Consider the following 8,896-nt stretch of genomic DNA (forward strand, 5'->3'; position numbering starts at 1 on the left):
GATTACTCGAATCACCGAGTGTTTTTGCATTGTGGGACACTGATTTTGAAGAGATGTTGTGACTAGGTGTTGCAAAACAGAGGCAACACCTAGCATTTTGACTTGTGTTGAAACTTTTCAAGTCGCAATCTTGATTTTGATGATAACAAAACTTGTTAATTGTGTTACTAATAATCTACCTTAGTATGCAGCATCTAAGATCACTCACGAGCTGTTTACATCGCAAACTGAAGACCCAACTGATCTCACAAACTCAATCAGTCTAACTGTTACGTCAATTGAGCAGTCCAGTTGATTGTCCAGTTGATAGGTGGTTCAGCAGGAGAAACCCTGAAGCCTGGCCAGCCGAAGGAGTGTTCAACTGATGAAGAAACCCAGCTGATCAGTCAAACTGAACAAGAGTGAAATCAGTTCAACTGACAAGTCAACTGATTTCACCAGCCCAACTGAAGATTAGTTCAATTGACTAGTTTGAAGCATCAGTCAGTAATCTTTCAGTTATGGATGAAGACAAACTCTTTAAGTGGAGTCCAGCTATACGTGAAGGTACAAAGCCATTGTCCAATCCAAGGACAATAATTGACGTTGCATCAGAGCATTAAAGACAAAACGTTTTATAAGGGCAGTCGTAAAGTCGAGACATAAATTCCAAGAAACGAATTCAAGATGCAACGGATAAAATAAATTAGTCTCACTGTACGTTCAGTTTTCCCACCTATATAAAGAGAAGATCAGTGAAGACTCAAAAATAATAAGAAATATACACCACAAGAAGAAGCTGAAGAAAAAGAATGAGATTCAATCCACAAAGCTTCTTCAAGAGAGAAAAGAAAAGGCACGCACATTGCACATCTGCTTTCAGAAACATTCAGCCCAGAGGGACACTTTAACATATAATCTGCTTAGTTAAGGTGTCCCTCTTTGTAATCAACGAGATGAAATCTTTACATAAATCAGACCCATGGTTGAATTAGCTTCATGAATGGTACAGATCTTGATCTTGAACTATTCTGGAAGAGATCTTAAGACCTTCCTGACCATCCTTTCATTTGACATTGGATCGTCAAGAGTGAAGTCTTCATTTGAAATATCACGTAGCCTATGACAATATTCAACGACCATCTCATTTTCTTCCATTCTCAAGCTTTCAAATTTAGATATTAGCATCCTTAGCTGCACTCTCAAATCCTTCAGAGTACTTTTGAAGAATTTCAGATGCATCTTTCGCAGAGATGCAATTTGTGACAAACTAAACATGTTATTGTCGACCGAAGTAAAAATTTCATTGATTGCTTTAGAGTTTAAATTCGAAGTTTGGACTTCATCAGTTTTCCATGCATTCTCTGGTTTGATGAGACTGTTACCATCCGCATCAGAGGTCTTGGTGGTGACCAACCATCTAAAACATGTTTCCATGTTCTTTCTTTGATGAATTTGATATAAACCCTCATCCTGACTTTCCAAAGAGCCTAATTGGATCCATACAAAACTTATGGTCGAAAATTAGTGTTGACACAAAACACGTCCATTGTACTTGTACATGTTTAAACAAAAATACCCAGAATCTTACTTAGTAAATGTCAAGTGTCGCTCTTGATTCCAATTGAAATAATTATTTAACATACAAGTACAAAAATATCAAGATTGTGTGTATCATATTTAGGTGTTGTGTGCAAGTATTGTAAAACCTATTCACAATATGGAGCAGAATATATTAACTAAACATGCAAATAAACTTTTATGTATAAAATAAGATAGATTAAACCATACACAAGTATTTATAGTTGTGCGGTGCCTCATGAAAAAACGTGAACAAGTAAAAGCTAACTCCCTTAACAAGTAAGGAATCAAAATGCATCCAAACATATGTATCAAATCATATAACCAAAGCTACATATGCAAAAAATGTAAGCCGGAGTTCTAACATAAACTATACGCTAATCAAAACGGTGATTAGGTGTTGTGATTTGAATGTTCTCAATACTTCACGACAACACTTCAATACGCCTTTGCTTGAGATCTTTAATAATTCATTGTGTAATTCATTTATCTTCCTGCGGTGTTTCACTGCTCTCCTTCAACTGCAAAAACAACACACGCGCAATAGCAATGATATTTTATTTATAGACTTCCTTTGTCCTTGAGTTTATTTATTATATAGAGTCCACACAAATGCGAGAACAAGAATTTCATTCGAAAATAATTTTTTTTGAAAAATAGTATAATATTTAGATATCTTATATCATAAATATCAACATTCTAAAATATCTTATTATAGATATCAATATTTTGAAAATCTTATTAGTTTAGAAGACAAAACTCTATATGTTAATATCATAATATTATAAACAAGGAAAAATCAACTAAAGAATAAAATATTCCTTACGAAACATTTGATTCTCACAAATATAAGAAAAACCAATCATTTTTGGGTTTGTAATAGAAACAATATCAATGATGCCATTAAATTAAGATTGTTTCTACGTTCTTATTTTGACAAAAAGATTATAAAAACAAGGAAAAATCAACTAAAGAATAAAATATTCCTTACGAAACATTTGATTCTTACAAATATAAGAAAAACCAATCATTTTTAGGTTTGTAATAGAAACAATATCAATGATGCCATTAAATTAAGATTGTTTCTACGTTCTTATTTTGACAAAAATATTATAACTTCTACTCATAATTTATAAAAAAGCATATCACGTTTTGCTATCAAATTTATAACTTTTACTATCAACCTTTAATTTTTAAAATTAAATTCAATCAATCTTTAATTCATTGTATACTATCTGCTTATAGTTTTATGATAGGATTTGGGTTCTGGTGATAATTTATAGTCTCAAATTGTTCAGTTTGCGTAGAATTGAGAATTTAGGATTTCGTCAGTTTGGAAATTAATGAATTTATAATCATTATTCCTTAGAGTTCATTAAATTTTTTGATTTCATGGCACCAGGCACAAAAAAGAAAAGAGCAATACTTAGAATTGGACCTTTATTTAATCATGATAGATGGCGATGATTTTACGATACCGATGGTTGACTTAGCTAATGGTTTTGAGGATCTTCCAATTTATGGATTGTTAAACAAAAATCAGCCTGGTGTATTAATTTGAATTTCAAGGAATATAGTTAAGTACCCTACCTGATGAATGGATCTGCGCCTCTCAATTGCAATATAGTTACAATATACATTCTGTTTCAGAATTTTAAAATTTCTTCAAATAGTTTAGCTATGGTTATGAAAACTGGAATAAATGCTTATACTTCTCCATAATTAAGGTTGTCTTTGATGGTATGAGAATATATTAATCTTGCAGATATCTAAATATTGAAAAATGGAAGCCATGAGTTTGGGAGAACAACGACCAAACAACATTGTCGATAACACGTTTTGTATCCATGCCTAAAATCAACAACAAAGATCACCGTATGCATGTTACCTTTTTTATGAGTCCTAGTCAAGACCAAAGATCTTCATCTCTTGTAACCCACTCTGTGTTGTATTTGCTCACTTATAATATTTTGTCATGTAGTTTGAGCTTCAGTAAATTGTCCTTCTTAGTGTTCTGGACGATGTTTTTGCAACCAGTTTCGTGATAATCGTCATGTTGTGTGATTGGACGTGTTGTTGAGCAATCTAGATTGTAGATTGTCATGTTGTGCATTATAGATATGTTCTTATGATACCTTCCCAAGTTTTATAATAGGAAAGACGTAAAAAAAATCACAACTTTCATAAATAAACCGTTGTGTTATTTATTTTCAGCACTTAAATTATGCATGTACTCTCTGTTAATTTGTGCAAGCTGATATAAAACTCTAATCAAACTTTTCTCGTATTTAGTTCCGCGAACATTTTATAAATCACTTAAATCAATCTATATTAAATAGATTCTAGGCTTAACTGTTGAATCTCGGTTTTTTCGTGCCCAAACGCAGCGGAAGTTTTAAAATTTTATTTTATTTTGACAATCAAAATATTTGTTTGAGTACTCGTATGGTTTTATAATTAAACATTCACAGGGAGTTTAAACTTTTATACCTTCGGTGAAAGATTGACACGGCACCAACTATTCCAGGGTTAGCGGAGATAGCTCTTGATGAATTCCCTACGAAATTTTTTCAGAAATTCCTTCTTTCAATAATTTTATCAAGTCCACGACCAGAAGATTTGTTCCTCTTCGAAATAGCACTAGAATATTTGGAAGAAGTTTAAGGTTGGAGATCGAAGCTTGAGAGACAGCTCAATATTTTTCCAAAAGGAAGCGGCCGAAATTGAGAGCGTTTAGGGAGAGGGGATTTCGAAAATCTCAAGGTGATGGAGGCTAGGGTTTTCGAAAAATTGTGAATGAATTGTGTTTAACCCTAAGCCTAATACACACATATATAAGCTTATGGCTAATTAATTAAATTAAATACTTAATGAGCTTAATCAATTAATTATTCTAGTTCAACTAGTTTAATTAATTTATTTATCTTTTAAAGTCCAATTAAGAACCTTAATAATATGTATGTTGGTCTTGTACTCCTACAAGCCCATTATACATATACACATTACATTTAATTTAAATCTCTTATAAATTCAACATTTGAATTTAATATTTAAATTACAAATTCAACTCCTTGAATTTATCACCTTTAAAATTTAATATTTATGAAACTCAACTTTTGAGTTTAATAAATTAAATCATCAAATTTTATAAATTCAACTCATTGAATTTATTCTCTCCAAATTTTATAAATTCAACTACTTGAATTTAATTTCTCAAAGTTTTAATTATCATAAATTCAATTCCTTGAATTTACTATATCATAATATAAATTCAACTTCTTGAATTTATTATCTCAACGAGAACAAATGATCCAGTGCTTATGTTATCCTCAATGGTTCAGGGATACAGCTAGCCGTGGGTTCACAACTCTTTGTGATTCAGGACATAATCATTTATTCGGGCTTACCCTAATTGCCTCATTTTATGTATCAACAATTGATCATTAAATGTCAGAAATCATATTTCTAATTAAACCAATCGAATCATGGTAAGAGCGTCTAGTAGCATCGCCCCATGATCCCCCTAGGTATCACTAATAGTGCCTGCAAGAACCAGTCGATTATGATTAACGTACAGTACGGTCCTTTCATCTCATATATCCCGATCGAATCTACAACCATTGGTTCAACGAGTGCTGCATAATAATTCGATAACTATGTGATAAATATAAATAGTGGCATCGCATATACTATTGGAGAACTCTTTCTCTAACGTACATTTCATACTCTTGCCAGAGATTCCACGCACTATTATTTTATCAGATCACATAGGATATACACACCCGTAGGCGAGCGGTAAATTCCCGACTACAATGCACTTGCTCCTACATGTGTCGCAACTGTACCCAATCTTGCCACCTTATGACTCTCTTGGATCTGGTAAATGAGTCAAAGCACAGCCCTAGCATATAGAGGCTCAGTGTTGTCCCGGGTCATAAGGACTAATGGTGTACAATCATAACCACGGACTTATCCTCTCGATGAATGATAACCACTTGGAAAGTCCGAGGGAGGATTGTTCGGTATAATCATCATATGACTACCCACTCTGTATGTTTGGACATCTCTATGCCCTTGTCAAGAAACGAGGTACACAACATCACAGATGCTAGTCTCGAGCTCAAGCAACCTTTATCCATGTTTTAGGCGGCTAAATCCACCAGGAACGAATTTAGATCATACAGTCTTTACAAATAAGTTTCAACATCGAATTACGATTCATTTGTATTAAAGTATAATCAATGTCTTTATCTATGTTGTTCACATGGGTATACAGATAAAGAAATAACAAACTATGAAATAATGAATTATATCTATACTATTTTATTAAGTTTGAGGCACTTAAAGTAACTAACTTTGGTGTCATGGTCTGTTTTAATAATTATATATATTTATAAAATGTTAAAATTTTAATGTAAGTTATATGTTGTTCAGTGGATAGAGTCATTGTTTCCTGGGGTTTAGGTTATAGGTTCAATTATTACTGATGTCATTTTTTTATTCATTTATTTTTCAATTTATTTTTTAAATGTATATATCAAAATTACAGTGTAGTCCCTCCTTATTTCTCATAATTATATTTTGATCTTCATTTAAATATAAATCAAATGAATTATAAAAAATATTATACAAGCACGCAACGCGTGCGTCGGTGCACTAGTTAAAATAAAGATTGTTTATTACAAATGAGTCAACAAAATTCCTAGCTAACAGTTAAGATTGACTTGCAGGACATCTATTCTAACAGTTAGAATTTTAAAAATCAATCTATTCATCCCTTCTATATCAGATTTCTCGTTATTCGATCCTAACAATAATGATCGTTGATATATTGTTCCAAACTCTGGCATTTCTCTTACCGTTGAATGTTGTAACTTCTTCCTTTGTTTATGATTTTATGGAGCTCCTGACTGTGCGAAAATTGTAGTTGTGGAAACTAAGTATTGTCCAATGTTTCGAGTTTATAGATATGAAAAAATATATAAAATTACATTTTGACGTATGGTGCAATTTGAAATATGAAGAGCATTCTACTAATTTACTATTTTTACCAAATGGTTTTGGCTTTTGTACACAGTATCGCCTTTTAGGTTGATCACCTAACTTGGAGTTCAAACTTGTTTGGAGGATTTTGAGGAAGGATATTAGATGCTTTATTGAATTTGCTTTGTTTTGCAAATTGAAAGTATGTGTGTATATCTTGTCATTGTTAAATAATGCATCTCTTTCATTTCATAAGTAGTAATTTTCAGAGTTTCCTGTCACTTGAGGTTTGTGGTTAGATTTAGCTTCCAAATGAAGTGTCTACACAATTTTAATTTCTCTTGGTAGGACCATTATAAAACTATGAATATATCTCCTATTTTTTAATCAACCTAAATTTGATTGCTTTGCAAAATTTATCCACTTAAAATGGTACTTCAAAAATTATCCCCATGCCATCCAAGTTTAGGTTAATTATATAATCAAAAATTATTATAAATTATAGAATTCTATATATAAAAAAATATGCGACAAGATAAAAAAAAAATCAAGTTGAAGACGATGGAGTGGGTGGTACGTGAAATAAGTTTTAATTATATAAAAAATATTGAACCTTCAAGGTAACGGAGGTGGTTTGCCCGAGTGGTTAAGGGGGAAGACTTAAGATCTTCTGCACATAAGTGCGCGTGGGTTCGAACCCCACAGCCACCAAATTTTTAAAGTTTAATATTTTAATAAATATAGTAATCTAACCAACAGATTTTTTTTCTCAAAAATGGAATAAATCGAATCAATTTAAAATCACTTATTGCCATCGGTAACAGAACTAACAATCTTTTTAAGAAATTAAAATAAAAAACAGTGACGAAACTAAATCTTACTGAGGGTAGTTTTTTATTCTTCACATGAAGGAAAATGCATGTTTTAACTTTGAGGGTAGTTTATTATTTTTGCATTTTGTTATTGTGATTTCATAATGTTAATTGATTTTCCAGTGACTTCTGCAAGTAGGTTAGTTTACTCACTTCGTCGTTTAAAAAAAAAGTATTATTTCTATCATTCTGAGTCATGGAAAAGAAGAAACTATGTGACAAATAATAAAAAAATGTTGCGAGGAAAATCTTTAACCAAGTTATATATTGATTCAATGGGCATGTTATAATATCTTTTGAGTTTACACCATTTTTCTGCACTGTTTCCAGTATCAGATACGTCTGTGTTTTAGAGAAGATTTGTGTGTCTTTGTGATATGGAATAGAAAATTGGATTCCGTAACTTAGTTGATGATCACTTAATTTCGAGATGAATTTTCCGCATGAACATAAGTGATTTAGGTAGTTATTCATATTAGTTGGGATTGTTTTATTTGTATATAATATCACTTGAAGTCCTTTGTGCCAAAATATACAAATAATGAGATGTGTAATATTTGATATTTATTTGTGAAAACATTAATTTGTTGAAATGCATTTGATTAGTCTATATGAGTTGATTTGTGGATTAAAAGTAGTTTAGAATTTGGTTTAGCACTTTTCGAGACGAATTACGGATAACATGTGACTTAGAGATTTTTTGAGCCTTCCTAATACATCATGTTTGAGCCTACCTAATATATCATGTTAATCTCTATTTTCCCATTTTGAGCTTAATAAAAATCAAATACAGTGTGCCCAAGACATACAATTAGCTCTCATTCGTATTAATTTTAAATCTTGCATCAACTACTAAAAGAATTTAGCTCATACACTAATTTCTACCAACTTGTTAAGAGAAATAAGCTCATTTAGCGTATTTAAGTTCCAACAACTCCTATTTTTTGACAATGAAAGGAATATTTTATTCATTTATTATTTTGCTAAAAATTAATATTAACAATTTAAGATTTTGCTTTTATAAATTATAAAATCTTTCTCGATTTAATTCTAAATGATAATATCTTGATTTACTTATCCCTAGATATTATAAGAGTTGATCTTAATATGGTATTTATCTCTAAGATATTGAAAGAGTTTTATGCATATTAAACTCTTATTTTCATGTTTGTAAGACTGATTTTTATGAGAAGATAATGTGGCCGAGATATTGTTTCATATATATAGAATATTGAGAGAAGAAAGTAAGATGGTCAAAAAAGAAAAAATAGAGGAGAGCTGCTGGAGCTGGTCATGGAACACATCACGTATATCAGAGTTGAAGATTTTCATATTAAAGAATTTGTGTGATTGATTCACATACACCGCGTTGCTGGTTGGTGTTGAGGACACTCAAGAACAACACGACGCAAGGTGTTGATCGAAGAGTGGTTTCGTTTGGTTTGAAACAATACGTATTTCTTATTTATGCATTGTAATAT

The 8,896-nt window shown here is 31.5% G+C and overlaps 1 non-coding gene across 1 annotated transcript; it reads left to right on the forward strand.

The window, feature by feature from the left end:
* The first annotated feature begins 7,171 nt into the window (after window positions 1-7,171).
* On the forward strand, window positions 7,172-7,254 carry TRNAL-UAA (transfer RNA leucine (anticodon UAA)). Its single transcript has one exon. It is a non-coding gene; the product is annotated as a tRNA-Leu (tRNA).
* Window positions 7,255-8,896: the final 1,642 nt, after the last annotated feature.

Source organism: Primulina tabacum, chromosome 4 (genome assembly GCF_025594145.1).
Source record: "Primulina tabacum isolate GXHZ01 chromosome 4, ASM2559414v2, whole genome shotgun sequence".
Taxonomy (NCBI): domain Eukaryota; kingdom Viridiplantae; phylum Streptophyta; class Magnoliopsida; order Lamiales; family Gesneriaceae; genus Primulina; species Primulina tabacum.